The following is a 22,914-nucleotide window of genomic DNA, read 5'->3' on the forward strand; positions in this document are numbered from 1 at the left end:
GGAATCGATAGATAACGATGAAAAAACAGTGTCTGAATTATTTCAGATTTTTAGCTGGATTGGAAAGGATGCCGAAATTGATTTAAAATTGATGAAAAAAATTTCTCAAACTATCGTTTCATTTCGAGACTGCGGTTTAATTCATTTTAATTGGTTAAAAAAACTGGAGGACTCTACCCTTGTTTCCACTTTTTGGTGACCAAATTAGACGTATCATGTAAATAATAGTTTTTCATTTTTTTACTCAAATATTGAGACATTTTTTTTCCTCAATTTCAAATTGATTTCGGCACCCTTTCCAGTCGAGTTAAAAATCTGAAATAATACGATCGAAATATCGATTCCAGGGGTGGTAAGTGTTTGGAAATTAACGACTATCCTAAATTATATACAATATATGTAATATGTGTATTGTGTATATGCATGTAAGTATATAATTTGTAACATTTCACCGCAAAGAAAACGGTCCGCGGATTTTCCGAGGGTGGAAACTCTGACCGGGAATCGAGAGGAATCTCTCGTATAATCATCGGCATTTCTGCGGAATTGCAGATATTTGATGCTGCTTATGCGGCTGCAGAAGCCTAAGCCACGAATCAATGAAAACTAACAAACCGGGCCGAGTGGCTATGCAGATACAGATACGCAGCCCCACGCCGCTAATAAACGTCCTATAGCTGGGCGTAACTCACGATAATTATCCCAATTACTTTGTTCAATTAATTAGTTTCCATCCTCGGCTTCGGGACGAAAAGTTTTCCATTCGATTAACCTGCCCTTACGCAATTCTGCATATTGTTAGTTACGCCTTTTCTTTCATACAATAATTGTGTAATATTTATACGAAAGAATTTTTTTGTTACCCTTTCGTCGTCTTCTTTGTTTTTTATTATCTTTAGGATAAAATCAGATATGAAATTTGATTTCTATAAAATTATATAAATAATCGCGATGTTTTTTAATTGATATTCGTCTCCCTCGATGTTGAGGAAAATGATTGTTGCTTCGAAAGCAGTGATCGACTTTGGATAAAACAGGTTTTCAATCTCCGTTCTATCGTAATTGTTGGTTTGTTTCTTTGTTTTGTTCTCACGGGAACTAATTTTCGCTGAGACTGTACTTCGGCGCGCGATACGTTCTTGAATTCTTGTTCCCTTTTCTCTGCACTGTTGAACCTCCTTGAAAGTGGCGTGGAAAACTTAGCTCGAAACTTAAGACACCTGAAGTTCTAGACTACACGTATAGGTATACACTCGTGGCACTTTAATCTAGGCGTTTACTTGAAAATTTCCTCACTCGAATTATCGGCAATACGTTTTACCCCCGTTTTCTGTCCGTACATGTTATGGAGGATATATATGGGATATATGTACCTACACGTGTGTGTATATACGTATATGTACATATACCAAACCCAGAGTACTTGAATAAATTTTTTCCCCTCTTCATATTGACGTCAACTCTGCAGGATGACAATAGCAAGTAATTGTCCTGAGCGCGGAAGTTCGCAGGGTAGGCATAAAATTTTCGCCCCCTATTTTCTTTGTCGAAAATAAAAATCCGCGGCATCAGTTCGCTGATTAGATTTACGGAATCGTTCGAACTGTCACGCTCTATAAATTTTTCTTTTTTTCTTTTACTTCTTTTCAATCTTTACACGAATTTATTTTGATTTTGCTATTTTTCTACCCTCAACCGAAGCGTTGTATAAAATTTCTCCGTTTTCACTGCCGCACAATATTGCGGATGGCGCATGACGCAAGAATTTTTAAACAGACCTTCTGCATTTTAACGCGGTTCGAGACGGTGCAATTTTCCATCCAGCAGAGTTTGCGGAGTCTCGACTGCAGTCAGGAACGGATAGGGTGGATGGACGGAATGAGGGAAAGTTGGATGCTAGACTAGGAGTGTTACGAGAGTTGGGTTAAAATCGAGAAGGCGTGGAGGGGGGAGGAGGGATCGGGAAGTCGAGAGGTAATGAACTAATTCCTACGATCCAATCAACTGAATTCGAGTCCAATCTAATTCTTTTCATTTCCCCCCTTTTCTATCCCGAGGTTCGTTTTTTGGCCCCTATATGCGGCACTGCCGTTTTCGCCTCAGACCCAGTTCAAAGATCTCTGCTGAACTAAACGAAATCGAACAAGTCGAAACGAATCGAATCGGAAACTCGTACCATTCAATGAAACTGACCTGCAGTCTCTCTACGCTGCACTGACCTCGTCGAATTCTTTCCTACCCTCCCCAATTCCGAGGTCGGGTTTCCTTCCTGTTTGTCGATACACTTTGCAGTATATAATATCGTCCATGTGATGCTGGTTCGATTTTTCCAACAGTAACAAAACCGGTGTAGTTCAATTGTTAGAAATAATCCGAGGAACGAGTTTCCCCCCTTATTTTATTTGTAGTTGGGATGGTGGAAGCTCGTTTTTCATTTCTATTTAGATGGATCATGCAAGGTTTTTGAACACGAACAAAATCTAGACGAAACAATGAGAGCCGGTTACGGTAGTCTATGGTCTAGAAATCATGTAGGTATATTGCATAACTTAATATTTTTATTTTCTTGGTTCAGAGCTCGTGACAGAATTACTAACATAAAGCTATCCAAGGCCTGTTTTGTATTCCCCCCGATCCACCTATAAAACTTTGGTAGATATACACGGGGAGCGGAGAAATGGGATCATTCTAGTAAAATGGAGGTCAATAAATAACCTATATGAGAGACAAAAGGTATAGAAGAAGTAAAAGTAGAAGAAAAAAAAATAAATCTGTATCGGTGCGTCGTTCAATTTTGTCTTAAAACGACAGCGTAGAGGATTATAAGGATTCTAGTTTATTCGGATCTCTTTTCGGAGCCGAAAATCTTTGGATTTTAACTTCAAGCATATCATATGTATGGACGGGATTAGAAACTCGAAGAAAAATAGGAAGCTAAAGATGCCAGAAAAAGAAGAGAAAGAAGTGTATAAGTATCCGGGTAGCGGAGTCCTTTATCATTGTAATTTTACGCTCAAACGAATGCCGAAGATCACGTTCTTTATACAAAGGTATATACCATTCTCAGCGTAGTTGAAGCCAACTTTTACCAAGTTTGAGACAGGGAGACACATACCTATGTAAAAGAGGGGGAAAGTGAATGATTTGTGTGCCAAGTCCGATTGAGAATTTTACAGAATAAAGCCAGACTCCGCTTCTCCTTCTTCTTCGTCTTTTTCTTCGGTCCGTAATTATACATCATATAATAAAATCACAGCCGTGACTTTCGATCCGTTGTTATCGTTATTTTTTGATGCAGAATAGTAGCAACACAAGACCGATTCTGGGAACAGATCCCTTTACCGACATGTTACCGACATGTTACCGAGACTTTTAATGTCGGTATAAGAATCTGTATGCAGGACCGGTCCTGTATTACTACTCAGAGTTATCTCGGCTAAGAGAATGACATTTGTTGCACCAAGCAGATAATCAAAGACGCGCATCTTACGCGGCTGCATTGTTCCTGCAACGGCATAGCACCACCACCATAAGCAGCAGAAGCGACGTCGTAAGTAAATAGAGCCCAAGTCTCAAGCGAGTCAAGTTTCACAGTTAGTTGTTTAACTGAGTAAGAGCGACGTCGGGGTGGCCACAACCAACGCCAGGTAACTCTGTTTATGAACTTTATGACGGGACCGAAAGTTTTCCCATAAACCCGCTCTCTTCCCATATTATACGCTCTACACCAAACAAGGACGAACGAGAAAATCCACCGCTTCAACTGCGTCGCCTAACCGCATCCAAGCCACCCTCTGCAGTCATGTTCGGTTGAAAATGTTCCCGAATAGGTACTTACCATGACTAGTTTCTTGTGCTCCTTTCATTCGGCGCAGTCTTCATAGAGCTATTTACTCCTCGTTAGGTATGTACTTCATTCTCTGGTTTCCGAATTGGCGGAAGACGAATCTCTCTCTTTTTTAAGAAAACACGAGATTACAGAGGTTTCAACCATTCTAAATCCTCAGAAAAATGACCTCGAATCAAACCATGTGATAAGTTTCCAATGTAAAATGATTCGCGATCAAAATCTCGCTGACTTTTGTTACCGATCGGTGCCTTTTGTCGAAGCTTGTTCACTTCAGATCCTTTAATCTGGCGGTGAGTTTATCAAATGACGCGCCACAAGTGTTACTGCAAAAATGTCACCTTGTCGATGTAGAAGTGCGATTGGAAGGGGGACCGCATGGCTGGCACAGTTTGGCCCAGCATGCATGTTCCAAAGGTTACGTGAAGCAGGTGGAGGTGGTGGCGCAGGTGCAGTGACACCGTCACCATCGGAAAGAACTGGTACACTTTATATGTGACCCGTACTCAGGTAAAACGCACACCGTTACAGCCTTCAAAGAGTCGCAAACATTACCTCAAAGAGAAAACCGACAAACGAAGTGAAACGAATTATTTATCTAACCGTGTTTATTGATCGCCGCTCCAGACTTAGGTTCAGACTTTCTTTTCAAAATTTTTTTTATCTATCAAGTGCTAGCGTTTGCCTATTGCAAGCTTATGGAAATGCGCACGTACGTGAAAAGGAGAAGAAAAATGGTGCCAGAGGTCCACATTTTCGTCTCTGATTTCCTGCATGGCGGGAAAAAGTGAATCCGAATGAATTCGTCACAAAGTTCGAACGGTCGACATCCTTTGTATACTTTGTCTCCATACTCTTGCCAACTTGTTCCTACATCGCATGTAACCCAGTTCTGACCTAGAACATCCGCAGCATTCTTACCGGTTTGAAAAGACGTTCTTCTTTCTTTTTCTAACCATCTCCTTCTCCTTCTCTCTCTCTCTCTCTCTCTCTTACTCTCCGTCACTTGAAGAATTTAATCCAAGATGCAAGGCAACTGCGAGATTCTTCCCGTCGCGTTGCCTCGGATGCACCGTGTTTCTTCGAAGAATGTAATTTTCATGGCTACTTTGCACCGTGAAGGGTAGAAAATTCTTATACCTACTCTTTCTCTCGCACAGTAACCGTGCATGGAGGTACAATGACGCGAGCACCCTCAAAGCCATGACACGAGTAACGCTGCTCCCCCATCCCTTCTACCTTGGTATACTAAAATCGTGACTCCCCCCCCATCCGGAATCCCGTTATCGATTCCAGTGCACTGACCGATGGGCGTAGTTTTTAACCGTAGCAATATAGAAATTTCATCCCACACAACCGCCGGTGCAGCAGTTCGCCAACTCTCCGGAGGAATTCCCGCACGCTACTTTTTCCTTTTACTCATTCTCCGTTATATCACATGATGCTTTTTCACACTGCTTGGTACTAATATCACGCATACCTGAATCGCGGGCTAAAATATCGCATCGGCGATATTGCAGGGCGCGAAGTTACGCAGCGGGTGGTTTAAACGGATTGTTCTTTGCTTGTAAATTGTTTCCGGATGCGGTTTGTCGCTCGGTTTAACAACGTTCAACTTCCATCTTCTCAACTCGAAACTCTCATCTTTCGGACTCTGCACTTCCCGCGTTACGGCCTTTGGTGGTCATCGATTGCAGAAATCGCGCAGCCACAAAGTGTTACGACTTCGGATGGTGAGTCGAGAGCTTTTACTTCTCTTCCTACTCTAACCCCTCACTTTTCCAAGGTACAAAAGCCGGAAAGCAATTCGCTTTTTATTACTGGTACAAGGGCTGTTGGCCCTGCACGTATCCGCAGGTGCCTGGCATATATTCATTCATGCCGTGCGGAGTTCAAACGTTTCCCCCGATTATGTATCGATGCGGGATTATGTTTGAACAGGAAATGCGAAAATATGGAATATTTCGTACGGGAAGTTTTTACGAACCCTCTCTCTCTCTCTTCTTCTCGTTTTCCTTCTGCATGTGAAAGCTGTATTATATCTCTGTTTGATTCCCGGATTAAATAACTCGAGCTTTCATGAACATACGTACGAACCATGTATAATAATAATAACAACAACAACAACAACAACAGTACTGAATTTCTGGATAGTTTTATCAGAGAATGATTTACAGAAAAGCTTTCTTCATCTTTCATCTTGACCACAGCAAGAAATACTAGATATCCGAAAACCAGTTTTGAACGACTGAAATTTCAAAATTTTTGAATGAAAATTTTATGAAATATCGTTCAAACATTGTTATTTCATATACCTTAAGTTTGAAAAAAGTAATTCTTTTATTATATCAAAAAAAAAAAAAAATTACAAACAATATGCTTTTCCCGAATCTTCGAAACTCACGTAACTCCTTATCAGCTCCCATCGAAGCAATTCTTATCGGCTATTTTTTGTCAATCAATCGATCAATTCACCACGAGGCATGATAATTCCGTAGTAATTCGGTTTTGTTCGGACACCATACAATATAGCAGGTACCCTACGATTCCCATGCGATACCAATTCTACATGGCGGAGTATACGATCGGGCCGCCACGTCTTTCCCGCTTAGCTAATAACTTATTGCCTTCGAATGTGTTCCTCTGTGTCCCAGAGGATGTCGATAACATTGACCGTCGGAAGGCGATTGTTTGCCGGGGCGATTCACCCTGTTGTGCCGACTAATGGCCGTCCGATTATACGCCCTTGGTCGTCCCAGGGCAAGCTTCCGTGTGGAATTGTTTACAGGTACCTATATCCGAGGACCGGTGTAGAGCTTTTCCCTTTAACGACGTCTTGCCCCCAAAAATCCTTGGATTTAAACAACAGCGGGGTGAAAGTTTCGGGAAGAAGAATAAATTGACGTTATTTTACAATCGGGTAAAAAAAATGTCAGCTGGTATGATACGCGAAATCGTTTATGTTGAAACGAAGAAATTATGACAAGGATAGTACTGTACGACGATCACTATCGTATAATTCGCTGTTTTTAACACTACGAAAAATATTGTAATTCATATTTTTAAGCCTCCGGCTCCGCGTTCCTTGCATATTTCATCGATTTCGATGGATACTCAAACTCTTTGCTGGAATAACCATTTCAACGGCGTAACTTTACGGATGAACAGATCTTGATATACATCGCGAACCTCCCCCCCTCCCTCTCTCTCTCTCTCTCTCTCTCTCTCTCTCTCTCTCTCTCTCTCTCTCTATCAGCCCGCTGCTTTCCGAACCTAAATCATACTCAAAGTGAGTTACCACGCAAATAGAAGAGCCCAACACACCCGGACCAGATTCGCTTCTGTAGTTCAGGTTCAGTTCAGTCAGCGATGAATAGTTAAGCTCGGTTTATACCCTTCCAATGTATCCCGGCCATCTATTCATCTATCCATTAATTCCGTATATCTGCGTAACGACTGGATTTCGAAATCAAAACTGTGTCGGATTTCATCGACTCGGTGAAATATCGACGCTAGTAAAATTTGTATACAAGTGATTGTTTTTTGTTTTCTTTTTTTCCTTTCCTTTTGGGATAATTTTTTTTTTGATCCCTTTTTTCAGAACAAGTCAGACTTGTTCCCCGGTAATTCCATTTTAAGGGTAATTTTCTTTCTGTGTAGTAATAAATAAAAAAAAAAGAAAAACCAAAGAGAAAAGATGAATGTACTTACTCAATAATTGATGTTGAACTAACGATCTTATAGCTGAAACTCCAGTTCGTTTGTCAATAACGAATTACAGGCATGAAATGAACCTAATTGAGACCGAACACGAATTCGCGTTGTTGATTTGTCCTTTTTCACCGTCCCAAGCGTGTGGAAAGTTTAATTTTTCACGAAACGGCAGTAGAAAAAGAATAACGGAATTAGAGAGAAACGAGAAGGAAGTAAAAAAATAAACGCTCATCGACTGAAATTTCGTATTCTTAGTAAATTTTGAGTTTAATTATCACTTCGATATCCATAATTTTTTTCATATCACAATTTTTTTCTTCTTTTTCATGAAAAATAATTCTTAATATTTAAACTTATTTCTGCTATCGAATATTATATCCGAGTTAATCCGTGTAGGGTTAACTCGTCTTATTTTAAAAATTACATATACTCTAGTCGCAAATTTCGCCAATTTGTACCGGTTTGCAATAATAGACAGGAACTGCATCGACGCTGTGTGTTCGCACCTGTATTATTCAATACAAGTGGTCCCAAGGAACTGGGAATAAAATTGCGGTGCAATCTTGACGAATGTAGTTTTCTCCGCTTGCGGTTTGGCGGTAAATAAAACAAGATAAAAAAAAGAAAAATAGAAAAAGATGGAAAGAAGAGACACATTGAGATGAAAGAAGAGAGAAGTGAAAAAGGAGAGGATATTACACGACTGGCGAAAGAGAGAGAGAGAGAGAGAGAGAGAGAGAGAATGATATATTTATGAGATTTAAATCGCCTAAGCGGTCCATTTCCGAGGTTTGCATTATTCACGGATTTGCCGGGCCTGAATGTTTTATAGGAATCCTCTGTTCTCTTCTTTTCGCTTCTCTCTTTTTTTCTCTCCTTGAGTTTCCACGCCTCTCCATCTCTCTCTTTCTCTTTTCGTCAGCAGTTGCGGCCAGAACGTCAGGCATTGGATCGGATTCCGTGAATTCCGTGCGGTTTCTTCCGCGTTCTTCTCCTTTATCTTCTTTTTGTTTTTTTTATTTTTCTTTTTGGCGGTATTAGCGAAACCGGTCCCCCACCGTCTCCTCCCTCACGAGAAGCCTGCACAGCAGTGAAACTGAATTGTAATTTTTTGGCGATTTTCCCTGCACGGTTTCGGTGAAACTTCCCGCTGTGCGGGACGCTACTTCGGTATTCCGATAGTCTCGCGGGCCAACTCGGAATGCGAACTTACACGCCGATGGCCGACGTCCAACGTCTCAATTCGGAGACCTTTTTTTTTTTTTTTTTTTTTTCCCCACCTCTTCGATATTTCTTCTCCCGTCGATCGATCGAAAAGCTCGAGAAATAATTTACCACGAAAGTCTGACACATTACAACGGTTAACGGGAAACTTGAGTCTGGGTTCCAGATGTCAAATTTTGATTTCTCCCGCGTAACTGATTAATGAAAAAATTGTTTTATTAGATAAAGTTTGCTTTTTTAGACAGCAGAAAAATATTTCGAATTTCAAGAGAAACCACTTATTTCCTCAAACATTTATTTTAAATATCAATCAAACAATCTTCAGTATTACATTTAAATCACTTTTATTCAGGAATAATAATTAATAATAAATTATGAATGTAAAAGAATTGATAAGCAAAGTTTAAAACTGAATATTTTTTCTACTTCTTCTATTTTTTCGCACGGACTTTCTCGTATCAAACCCCAAACGTAATCTCCCACCCGAGACTTAAGTTTATCAACTTAAAAAAGACAAAAACAAACTTTATAAGTAAGAAATATACGTTTCGTTTATTATTCGATCTATAGAATCGAAATTAATGTATTTCAATAGAAGCTCAAAAAAAACTTTCATTTCGTTAATCTGTGCAATTTGCTTCGAAAGTCCGACAAATTATTCGCAAATACTTTTGCTCAACAATTTCCGATCGTTTCGCGGCAGGGGGAGGGGGGATGATACGCCATTATTTTAGCAAGCTCAGAGCAAGCGGCCGGCAACTTTCATCAAAAGTTCCCCGGTACCGATTCGACTCGTCTCACGCTTTGTATCGTCGAGCTTTTTTTCTTTCCCGTCGTCGTCAACGAACCATGCGTAAGAATTCCACGAACGGTCTTTCCATTGCAGCTTCGATCCTACGGGGGAGGCCTTCCTTAGCCTTTGGGGAAGTCTATTCGACGGGGTGTTCTCGGAGTTTCCCCCGCTATCAAAATACCGTCGTGAAACTATTTCGCGAATTTCACCTCGTGAACACCGAGGACATACGGAGGGGGATGGATTTCCGACCTGCTTGCATCATCCGACCCCCGAACCCCAAAACCCCAAACCACCCTCTAACCTCGTGTGTTAAACACCCTGGTGAGCGGAAAAGAGCTCGGAATGGACGGGAAGTCGGCTGAGTAGAAACTGAGAATAGGGAAAGCGATCCTGACTGCAAAGTCATTGTCGGAGGAGAGAGTTTTTTACGACTTTTCCTACGACTATCGATCATTTAGGCAGACCGATCACGGTAATTCACCCTTCGCGTCTTGCCAATTGAATAAATTTATCAATTATTCCGCCTGCATTTGTCCAAAAACCCTCGTCTGGTCTTTGCGTTCACTTGTTTATTGAATTGTTTGTATCTGCCCGCCTTTTCCACCCTCGAGTTTAACCCTTTGGGTCATAGTGGCGAGTATTCTTATCAACTATTTTATATCCATTTTTTTTTTTTTTTTGTACATTTAAAGAACTTTGAAAATATATTTATTTGCGGTTTTTTGATATTTCCGACAGTATACCGATAAGTTTTCAATACTCGAGAATAATTGTTGCGATATAACGTGAATTATTATTGTTGGAAATAAATTGATTGAAAAAAATCGTGACGATTGAAGAAATAATTCAATCCCGATGAAGTTACCTCTCTACTTGTACACATGTTTTACATGAATTTTAAGTTTTTGGGGTCGTTGATTGCGAATCTGAAATCGGATTTTCAAAATTCAAGATGACAAATCCAATGCGGCGGACGAAAAATTTCAAATTCGGTCGAATCCGGAGAGAAAACTCTGTCCGGGGGTTTTTGGGCTCGCTGATTACGAATCTAAAATCAGATTTTGAAAATTCAGTATGGCGAATCCAATCAGTGACCCCGAAAATTCCTGCATACAGTTTTGTGACCGTATTTGATGAAATTTGAAATTTTCTTTTGCTGTACTGAATCCACTATCTTGAATTTTTTAAATTTGATTCCAGATTCGTAACCAGCATCCCCAAAAATCGCAGAATACTATCGTGATACAAAAGTTGAATCAGCACAATAATGTGCGACTCAAAGGGTTAACAAGCTGTATAATAAATTTGCCCGCGGCTAGACTTGATCATTTTTTTACCCTCGCAATTCAGCCCGGGTATTGTAGGTATATAAATTTATGCAAAATTTTGCACGGGTTGTGTGTTGTACGCACAAGCAGAAACAACTTCCATACCGGACTGATATACTATATATTCAAAGCCCGAAGGTGTACAGTCCGTGTCCAAAGTCTGTTATACATGTTCGTTATATTTTCAGTATTTTTCCATCGAAATTTACCGATTGCGCATAACTTTTGTAGTTTATATTAATTTTTTAATTAGTTGTTGAGTTTTTCGGTAACAAACCAATCGAAGTCTTTTCAATGTCAGTATACAGTCGGAATTAAAGCGAAATTCAAACTTCGCTAAACATCCATTCGAATCAGCGAATTCAAGTATAAGATTTTTTTTTTTCTCATCACCTTGACATTTTATCTCTTGTATGCATATTTTACTGTATCAAGATTGGACTCGATGTAATTATTGTTCTACGCTGACAAAAATTTCATCTGTCACAGTAACTAGAAAAATTGAGTAAAACAGGTATCGTTAAAAAAAACAACTGTTTGAATATTGTTGGAATTACGAAAAACGAGCTACATTTTGCGCTATCGTCGATCCTTTTTTGGCAATTTCAACGCAAAATTGGTTTCTTCGGTTTACTCTACTTTTTTAGTCAAACAAGGCTTTAACGTCAATTTATCGTTGCACGAGCGTTAAATTTTCGCAACAGTTGCAAGAAAATATAGCAACGAGAAAGAATAGCAACGGATACTAGAAAACTAATTTTCATTTTCTACCTAGAACTATATTTTTCGATTGTGGTAAAAACGAAAATAGTCAAGGACCGAGCGGTAACCGTAACTAAAAATTTCTCTCAATGATGAATAACAACGATCGTATTTTCAAAGAAATCGAATGCCCGAAACTGAGTCTGGGGAATGTTTTTGGGTTTCTGGATTTTCGCTGACCGCCGGGGATGAACATTTGCGGAAAGCGATTGCGTGCCGAGTATACGTAGGTGTGTATCTGGAAAGTATTTGCGGGGTTGTGCTCGTATGTATGGCGGAGCGGAGAAGCGGATACATCGAGTTTCCGTAGGACGGCGTTCGCCTCGTTGGGTTTGGATTAAACTGTAATTAGAACTGTGTAATTGGAACGGATCTGACAATGTAGCTACTGCTATCTAAAATCCAAAGCCACAACGAACCCTTTTCACCCTAGGTAAACCCCTGCGGAGAACGCCTGCCTACCAATGAGCATTTCGGGAAACCGAATCCCGGCGTCCCGACGCAACGCGACGCCTCGAAAAGCTGCGTTTTACCGCTCGATTTATCTCCTCCCTCTTTTCCTGTTTCACCCTGCGAGAAGACAATTCTGAAATTTGGTTGAATAATTTTAACGTTTTTAACGCCTTGTCATTCATTTTTATTCACGAAACGTTCGTGTGATAAAGCGTTTCGACTAGTTCTGCATTTTTGTAACATGGAGGAAAAAATTGGGTCTTTCGGTATCTTGCAAGTTTCAAATAATTTTCACACTTATTTTTGTGCAACTCGTTTTTCATATTACAACCTCAATAATTCTCTGGCAGGGAAAATTGCAAAGAGTGCAAAGAAAAAATATTAATATTAACCGGCTTTATTAACTGGCCGTAAGCCAGTCCTTGAACTTCTGTTCTCACACTGCAGTTTCCGAGCTTACAGAGAGAAAAAAAGAATAATATCCAATTCGAATTTCGAACTACGAGTTCAGATTTGTGATTAACGATTTTAAAGCTCTCGGATACCGTATTAATTGAAAATATTGGATCGACCATTACAAATTTCGCAAATCTGATCTTAGGTTCGTGATTAACGACCCAAAAGACCTCGCGGTATCAATTTTCATTGAAACCCATTCATCCGTTCTCAAGATATCATCATTTTTATTTGATTTTTTGGAATCTTATTATTCAAATAATTGAAAAAGTACGGAACCGATCAAAGCCAAAATCCAATCAGTTCTAATTTTGTAAAAGCCGCGTCGATTGAGACCAAAATCATTGAAATCCGGTAACTCGTTCTCGAAATATCGTCGATCAAAAAAATTGATCGCATGCATATTTACACACACGTCCATTTGAAAATAATTGAAAGTGATTCTGTAAATCTCAAAACGTGGAGATCTAGCGAAAACTCAACTTTTCATTGTCAGGGTGATTACAATGACTTCCTTTTTTCTCTGAAAACAGAGAAACGGTAAGTTGAAAACAAAAAAAAAAAACAAAAAGAAAAAAGAAAGAAAAACATAATTTATCCGAATCGAATTCTAGACGTGGACGGAATTATCAACGTATCGAATTTTATCCTATGTTATATTAATTGAGGTGTTAGCCGAAGGAGGCTCTGCCCTGAATAATGGACGAGTGGTGGGTGGTCTGCCTTCGAGCCGAGAGAAAATGATAATAATAATCAAAGCCCAATCCTACCTTCGACTTCGTTTCCTTCATTGGACGAAAAAAAAGAAGAAAAACAAAGCAAAATAAAAATAAAATCGCATTCTCTATGCATTTCGATTTATTAAATTACGTGTTTCCGGTGAACTGGTATAATTGTGGTGTATTTTATTAATTGAAGTTCAAATTGGCAATCTGCAAGCGCGTGTATATTTTATATATATATATATATATATTAGGGTGCTTCGTTTGAGACGACTATTTTTTTTTTTTTTTTCACTCCATAGACGAAACATCACTCTGAACATATAAAAAAAAATTCCCACCAAAGCCTAGCTCTCAATTTTAATTTTAAGTACTCGCTAAATGAATTTGAAATTTTCCTATTCAATTAACACGTCGAAATAATTTTTTTTTTTGTCAATTATCTGTAGCATCGCGAGTTTTCATACTATTTAATTGACCAAATATATTATAAATATATATATATATATACATTATACATATTGCGTAATGTAAATTCGAGTTTAATTAATTATCATTGAATTTCTCACTCTTCTCTTTTTCGCTATTTTATCGCTCGCGAAAGCACGGAGTGTATAATGAAAGAAAAATAAAAATTTTTAAACCCTGCTGAAAACAACGTCGATATGTGTAACGTTAACAACGTTCCCTGCAGTATAAAAGCAGTGTTTTTTTGTTGGATGCGTACGAAACGCAACGCAAAACAATAACGACGACACATTGTTTTTCGTATTATATACCTCGAGAGAGATTCAATTATACCGCGTGACTAGCTGCTCTCACCATGCTTGAGGCATGAATATATCTGTTTTCACATTTGCATGCGAAAAATCAATCTTGTTGATGCGTTTCAAGCGCGAGAGATTCGTGCGGCGTTCTGCGAACGAGGAACCCAAAATTAAAAAATAATGATAATGGTTTTTGAAAAAAAAACCCAAAAAAACTAGGCTATGAAAGGTTAACCCTTTCAGTCAAACATTTTTCCAATCAATATTTTGGCCCGAATTTTGTCACGCCGGGGGTTTCTGGGGTCGCTGATCACGAATCTGAAATCAGATTTTGATAATTTTTAAATCCAATATGGCGGATGTAAAATCGAAAAAACTATCGAGATTCGATTATTCTGACCGAAACTTGATACTCGTGGGTTTTTTGGATCGCTGATCACTAATGTGAAGTCGGAATTTGATAATTTGTAAATTCAAAATAGCAGATCCAATATGGCGGGTGTAAAATCACAAAACGATAAAAATTCTATTATTCTGACCGAAATTCGTTGCGCATGGGTTTTTAGGATCGCTGATCACAGATCTGAAGTCGGAATTTGATAATTTCTAAATCCAAGATGGCGGATTTAATATGTTGGATGGAAAATTGAAAAGTCTAACGAAAATTCGATTATTTTCTCACGGAAACTCGTTGCTCGGGGGTTTTTGGGGTCGCTGATCACGAATCTGAAGTCAGAATTAGTAACGAACTGTGATAAGGCTAGAACGCAGAGTATCCCACTGTGATTGAAAGGGTTAATAAATTTAAAACAATCGAACTCTCTTTCCACGTTAAAACCGTGCGCGCCTAGAGCGATAATTTTCATTATATATATAAATTACAGTCTTTATCGAGAAAAGTAAAGAATAAAATTGGAGATGTGAGACGAGGGGGAAAAAATTAAGACATAACCTCATTATCCCGCCCACACGGAAAATCGGCAAAGTTTTAATTGAATCGGTCCGACCGAACTGATCTATTCGTATTTCGTACCGCGTAGCATGAGCTCCTGGAGGATGAAACTTTTCAACCCATCTTCTCGTTCCATCGAACCCTATTTAGTGCGGCACTATCGCTGGTCCGGATAGGTTCTCGAGTATGTCGGATTCTTCCCGCAGCGTTGCCTCAACGCGTAAGCCAGCGATCTAGGACGTCGGGCTTTCGGCTAATCAACTCTGATCAACCAATCAATTTCAACGAGCGAATACCTCCCGCTATGCACTCTGCCTGCCTGACTTATCGCCTTTGCGTCGCGGGTCAAGAGTCTTTTAGATATCATTAATTACTCACGCTCGAATGATCAAAGCCGGCTGTTTTGCCCGCTATCGAAGCAGCTTTCCTTCATTCGTCTATTTTAATCTTCTTTATTCCACGTTTTTGTATTTCTTGTATTATCATTATAGGCGGATTTTGTCACGCCCGATAACGTGGCTTAACTCTTCGAATCGTACATTTTTCCTTGCGGTCAAGTTCTTATTAATTGACACTGCGGTCGGATCTGAGAAATTCTCAAAATTCAAAATGCTCGATCTAATATCAGCGAATAGGATCAATTTTTATATCTTCAGTCAGCCATGTTGGATCCGCTGTATTGAATTTTTTTAATTTTTTCCAGGCGCAGTTGTATATCTGTTTAACAATTTACCAGGTTTTTTTTTTTTTTTTTTTTTTTTTTGTTTTTGTTTTTTTAAAGTAATCCAATTACCGTCCCGGAAGAGACTCATTCGAAATTGAATAAGCCGTTTAAATACCGGTGAAAAACACAGAATGCGGTACGGAAATTTTATTCTAATTCATTCGCCGAGATTCTGGGCATTTGTTTTTACTCAACGAATTAGTCCATGCAGTCAGTAGTTGTATAATAGATTTTTGATATCTTCGATATTTCCACCGAGGCTTGTTGAATTTGAAAAAAAAAAAACGAAAAAACATGTTAGAAAGAGTTTAAATCGAATACTATTCTTAAAAAATGATTTACGAAACAAAAATCAATGCGAATAAAATATATGCATAAAAAAAAAAAAAAAAACGTACGAGCAAAATTTAACGCCCAAATTTCTACGCAACGATAAATCGACAAATTATTTTCAATTTCAGAAATTGTGATTGGTTTTCGATGTCCGTTTTCGTATGTTGACATTTCGTTTTACCGTTTTTTTTTTTTTTTCTTAATTCTTAATCGTATTCCGTGTTCCGCGGTTAATCAGACAAGACAGTGACTGTTTCTCCTACACGACAGCTCCAGGCAAATCTCACGAGTCAGAGGCAATGCCCGGTTTAGTTTATTACCTATCGCTGGACCGTCAACGGATTCTGCATCGGTACCGACAGCGTCGATCAAACTAAAACGTCATTCTCTATTTTATGATCCGTACGTATTATAACCTCGTTACAACTCCCCGACGGTCACCGGCTGTACGTTACTCGCTGGTCTAATAATAGAAACCACTCTGCCATGAGAACGAGTTATGTATTGCATTGTGGATACAGAAGGTATAAGTCCCGTGTCTGACTCTGTTGGGTTTGCAAGTTTGCTTGATATTATTATATTCAAAGTTGCGAAACAATTTCTATCATTCTCTATTCCATTATATGCGATATAACAAACACACGCGTGTGTGTGTGTGTGTGTGTGTGTGTGTACAATCGAGCAAAAAGTTTGTCTATCTACGACGAATCCAATATAATGAGACCTCGCGTCGACGACTGTATGATTAGCGTTTCATCATTTTACTTGCTAATTTATCATGCCGCCTTTATGCAAAGGTGAAACGTCGAGCTAAACAAAGCGGGCGTATTGTCATTAAACTATACACGATGCATGTCACGGATAATGCGGGTTTCGAATATGGAGCAGCAGCTTTGTACGGTCGTTAAATTAAAAATAGTCCGTTCTGATATCGTTTGTATTATTCATAATTTAAATGCATTACGCGTATGTGATGTACGCGGCATTGCATGGAATTGAGTCAGAATTTCAAGAGTCGAGCAAAAAAATTTGACGGCACGAATCCTTGAAGAATAAAAAAATAAATAAAAAAAAAAAAAAAAAATAAACCTTCCTCTCGCAAGGGTAAAAAGATTTCAACCGTCAAAACGCAATTTTAATAAAATACAGGTTTTCGTATCTTTGAGATTCTACTATGTTTAAAAAATTTTCTTGCGACATCACGGATAATCTTTTCTGTTGTTGTTTTTTTTCTCTTTGTATAATGATTTTTAAAACTTTGTATAATTAATCAAATTCTTGTTGAGAGATTGTATATTGCCGTTCATTTTTCCGCATCGTGAAAATAAAAAAACAAAAAAAAAAAACAAACAAACAACGAGAAATATCAATTCGTCTTACCTCGATAATTTCGCACGATTATCGACGTTCAATTGAGTTGAGGTATATCCAAAATTGATCAGGCACTCGAAAACCAAAAAAAAAGAATCACTTTCATTCAGTTTTCACTGCACCGTAATCGCGTTAATTTAACTTGTACGATTCCGTAATTCGCGGTCGCGCATCGCTTCCTTCGATCTTCACCGCGATCGATGAAAAGGATCGAAGCTCCGCGGATCGACGGCGCGTGCGTCTGGGTCAGACTGAACGTCTCCACTGCGCGAGGCATTGGCCAAGTGGTTAATGCCTGCCGGAATCAGACCCCGGGGGCCCAGGGCCGTACCTTGCGATCCTTGGCCCCCGACTATTCCATTCGATTATACGGCTCAGCCTCGCTTTTTGTCCGACTCGAGCCGAGTGTGATGTAATTTTCATCCTCTGATGTAAGGCTATTTCATTAGGCTGATCCAACTACCGAATTACGTCTGTTGTTTTATACGAGGTGTGTGTGGGAGAAAAGTTTTGAAAACTTCCGGATTTTTTGGTGGCGAAACTTCAAGTAAAGATATGAAGAAAATGAGAAAATTTAGAAATCTGAAGGATCAAAATTTCGAATGATGGAAGATTTTCAGTTTCGTGAATTTACTGATTTTATCGATTATGTGTGTTTATATTTACCGAAAGTCTTGTATAGATCGGAAAATGAGCTTTTACTCGAAAATTGTTTCGAGTTCATCGCCGATCCGCGAGCTTCGATGTAATATAAACCAGAATTTGAATAAGCCGGGCGTTTCCTCGGAGTATTATTACAATGTACTATACAATCAATTTTTACGACGATCGTTGAAAGTTTCAAGAAAAATCCGCGCGTCTTTCTTCCATGTGTATGTTGGTGTGCGTAAAGAGTTCATAAATTCTCTTATTATACCTCTTCCATCTCTCAACTTGGTTATATCATATTCACATAAACTTTACACCATCTTATATGGAATATCCGATGTAATTCATACAGATTTTAATCGAGTCTGATGCTTGTATACACAGTGTGAGAGATTTCATGTCGTAAGTGGAACACAGATCAGCCTAGAAGGTGGTTATAATATCATCAACATCATCTTTCTTCCTTCCCTATTTTCTTTCTTCTGTATCGTATTTTCTACGGTGCTTGTGTCAAATTTTTTTTTAAACTTGAAAGTAAACCGCGCATGCGCCAACTCATTCAATCTTATTGGTCGGCGAAATCTTCCCGCAGCGATATTCTTGTCCGCGATGCAGGCCGGCCAACCTACGCAAAATGTGTACGTTTGAATTTTCAAAGAGCATAAGCGTTAAATTCCGATCGTTCTTTGAACAATCAACTTTCCGATCCGATAACAAATGCTTCCCAAACCTTTCCGAGTCACTGCCTCGATTATTCGAGATTCTAACCTAGAAAATTCGTATCGATTACATCGCCGGCAGAAAGAGTTTGACAGCCGAAATTCGGAATGGCCAGCCTGCACGAACAGCCAATAAAACACGCGCATGCGCGGTTCATTTTCAAATTTTAAGAGATTGTCTCGGTATGTACAACTTATTACTTGTAACGTTCTCGTTGATATCCTACTAACATAAAAAGCGTTTTGATCTTCTCGAGTGGAAAAGAAATCGCGTTCACGTTTATTTCTGATATTCCTGATGCTCGGAGAGGATGGAAGCTCTGCTTAAGAGGGAGATGGGATTAAAGTACTCGTCTTTGTGTAGCTATCGTAAGAGAAGCGAGTTACTCGAGTGCCGTGATCCACGTATTTTCACATTTATATATATGTATACGTCACACGAACCCACTCAATTATACTTTAATTCGTTTTAATTTTTTTTAATAAATTTTTTTCCCCCCTCCTGATCGTCAAGAGACGCTTCTCAGAGACAACGCGTGTCAGAGACGAGGACCAATACAGCTCGTTATTACATTATATCTTATTATACTCCGTACTCGCGTGTGCAGGATTGTTGTATGATATCTGGAGTGCTTTAATCAATCACGATTTTTTTTCGACGATCGTGCAGTTCCTCTGTTTCATAATTACGACTCTCGATTATTCATCATTGTAGAAAGTATCGAGCGATGGTGTTGAGAGTAATTCATGGAAATTTGCGATCATACTGTTATGGATATAAATCAAACATCTTTCAAACAAAACAACAAAAAAAAAAAAATAACAATGACAAAGCAGAAGTTTGTCGAAACGTCTCATTGAAACTAATCCAGTTACATATGTCTAAATTTAAATAAAAAGTTACCTTGCTACTGGAAAAAATTTAAAGAAACATTGAATTTTTATCATAAACACCTCGTCATATGTAACACCAAGAAAATCTTATTGTTTGTACTTGCGTTTACTTGTTTAATTTTGTATGAGAATATATTAATATTATATTCGTTGCTCAAAATCGTAAGCTTATCTTCTATAAATAATTACAACGATTCTACGTACATGTCGGAGTTATTTTCACCAATCGACAAATTTGATTAAAAAATTATACGAATCGGATCATACAGCATTTTCGCATAAGAATTAATTTATGAGTATAAAAGAAAAAAAAAAAGAAATCAAAATCGGACTAATGTCTCGAAACAATTTTTCTTTTCAATCGTATTTAAGTAATGTTTTTATTCATATTGAACTTGACGAGCTTTTCCATTTTTACTTTTTTTTCTCAACTATCGTTTCCTCGTATTTTTGGTTCGACACGTTCTCGACCTAAGGGGTTTCGGGATAAGTTTAGGGTTTGGGAATTTACCGGAGAGAGTGGGAGTGAGAGAGAGAGAGAGGGAGAGGGAGAGGGAGAGGGAGAGACCATCGAAGCAAAGTGTTTGCGAGACGTGACCGAGGCTCTGATCATTCTCGGCTGTCTTAGACAGGCCTTGAATCCCTGCGTCGTGTGTGTTTCACGTAACACGTGCGTAATTCGCTTTCCTCCAATTTGTTATCCCCCAGTTAAATTCAATCCAGTCCTGCAATTTCTAGTTGTCACCGCAGTCAGTCACTGTACAGGCTCGGCTTCGTTGTCTTCAGCCAAACAATTATCGTCAGAATTCCTCATCGCCTATGTCTAACTTGCGAATTATTTTCTACTACAGCTGCCTCGTCAATTAACCATGATTTGATTAATTTCCAAGAACCTCCGTGTGATACTGATTAATCATTCCTCACGCAGCTGCTGTTTACACTGGAATATTCTTTTCCTCTTCGTTTCTTCCGCGTTTTACACGCGTCACGTGTTACACAGTGTTACACGGCGTAGGGATAAAATTTTACATTTTATATTTCGCATACAATATGCATTATATGAGTATAAAATACGTATACGTTTTCACGAATTATTCTCTAATCATACACAATTTACGATTATTGCACATTCCTATCGACAAAGGAGATGGAAATTTGTAATATGGAATTCTTATTTTCTCTTTATGAAAAATCTGCTACCCTATAATATTACAACCGTGAAACTGTCGTATGTAAATTTATGCCCAACTTTTCACGTATAACGCGGATAAGGACGCTTTTGTGAAAAGTTCAGTTTAAAAAAATTATTCGTTGCGGATATAATTTTTTTTTTTTTTTGTTAAATTATGCTCTGCCTCTCTATAAAATTATCCCTAAAATTTTTCAAAGGCTGCAGGGAATATTTTTTATTCAGTGTGACAATTTGAAATAGTGTTGACTTCGTCCTGGTCCCCAAGCTCACCACCTCGTTTCGCTCGACGAAAACATATTTTCACGTCCCGCTTTTGAAACGGCTTTTATTACTTACTAAAACGAGTAGGAAACTTTTGCCGAGTTTTGCAGGTACACAGAGAGAATCGAGACAATATGAAATCGGGGCTTTTTTATCTCTTCTTTTATGTTTTCTGCTTCCTCCTTTCCATGTGTCACTTGACGTTATCATTTCACGTAAACACCACATGTAGCGTTGATTAATTATTGTATACTACTAATTGTTGTAGCGTATATGAAGAAATTTGAAGACATAGATAATTTAACCAAATTTCACTCGACATTAACTCCGTCAGTTGAATTTAAATCCTGGTTTAATTGCACTCCTGCTGTACGGATTTCATTTTATCCCAATTACTATGAAGATTCTTTCTCCGAATTCCGATTCCTTCATATTAATCCACTATATATCAATTCATTTTCTATTTTACGGCAAACGAAGGAAAAGGAGAGGAGAAAACAATGCGTAGCGTTTTAAATATGCCAGTGGAATTTTCAGTGTTTAATTTCCAATACCCACACATAGACACACCGCGGTTTATTCTATAGAACCGGGAAAATAGTCGATGTTTAAAATTCTAAATACACATATAATATCTATCAATTTGTCGATATTAAGTTATGTAGCGGTGAATATTTGCGTGCCTAAATAGATTATAAATAGATTACAGCCCGTTTTTGCAGCAAGATATTGTAGAAAATTCAATTGTAATGTTGATGCCGTATAAAATATTGAAAACGTTTTCCCTCGCTGCAGCCGCATCAAAAATTAACGATCAATCGGTTAATGTTGTATACATAAATGCTTGAATCGTCACGGTGTGCAAATTTTTTTTTTCATGCTTCACTCGCTGCATTCAGAGTCGCGAAATAATTCATCAAACTTTAACGATTGGATTCTTTTCGCATGATCAGCAGATTTCAATTACGCTTCATCGGTCTACGCTCGATGCCTTCATAATAAATTCGTGTATAATATATGTATATACATATATTACGTACATATATATTATATTCATATTCTTCCACCGCGTGACACGGATCGCTGACCACTTTGTCCGACCGGAATTGAAAATTGAAAAGTTTCGGGGGAAAATTTTGACTCAAATGAAAAATATAAAGGGTGAAGAAAGATGAGAAATTGTTTTATTAAAAAGCGAGACCGCAAAGTTAGGTGTAAAAAACAGATGAAGAATTATACTTTCCCTTTTTCACACGCTTATTCCCCGAGTGTAACACTCGCCATAAGAGAGTGAAATTTAAAGAAGCTGTGCGAAAAAATTTGGCAGGCTTGGACAAACAAGTGATTAATTAATCAGCGGAGGCAGGTCTGGAGCTGGCGAAAAACGCGACGGTCTCAGAGTGAGTGAAAATGAAAATCACGTCAAGGGTTGCGAAATAAGTATTGTTGCAGATTCCTACTACCGACACTTACCGATATCTTACCCGGATATATGGGGACCCTTCTCCGCGATGACGTCACAGCGATCAACCCCTGTTGAACCGACTTGAAGGTCAAAATCGCTGTTTTCGTTAACCCGGATGCCGGTCACCACAGAGAAGGGTTTGCGTCTGGGTAAGATGTCGGTAAGTGTCGGTAGTAGGAATCTGGACCCAGGGCCCTCGTTGTATCGCTACTGTTGCGTCACTCTGGGAAGGCAAGTGGAAAAGATGTCATGTCTACCTTAATATATAATACTAACACAGAATGGA

The 22,914-nt window shown here is 38.6% G+C and overlaps 2 protein-coding genes across 6 annotated transcripts in view; one reads left to right on the plus strand and one right to left on the minus strand.

The window, feature by feature from the left end:
* Window positions 1-17,701, minus strand: part of LOC107222728 — a 69,751-nt gene extending 52,050 nt beyond the window's left edge. Inside the window, exon 1 of the mRNA XM_046732860.1 lies at window positions 17,459-17,701. The gene's annotated coding sequence lies outside the window, so the exon portion shown is untranslated. The remainder of the gene's footprint in view (window positions 1-17,458) is intronic.
* Window positions 1-22,914, plus strand: part of LOC107222725 (E3 ubiquitin-protein ligase MYCBP2) — a 163,626-nt gene that overhangs the window by 63,161 nt on the left and 77,551 nt on the right. The window lies entirely within an intron of this gene.

The sequence above is a fragment of the Neodiprion lecontei genome, chromosome 2 (assembly GCF_021901455.1).
Source record: "Neodiprion lecontei isolate iyNeoLeco1 chromosome 2, iyNeoLeco1.1, whole genome shotgun sequence".
Lineage (NCBI taxonomy): Eukaryota > Metazoa > Arthropoda > Insecta > Hymenoptera > Diprionidae > Neodiprion > Neodiprion lecontei.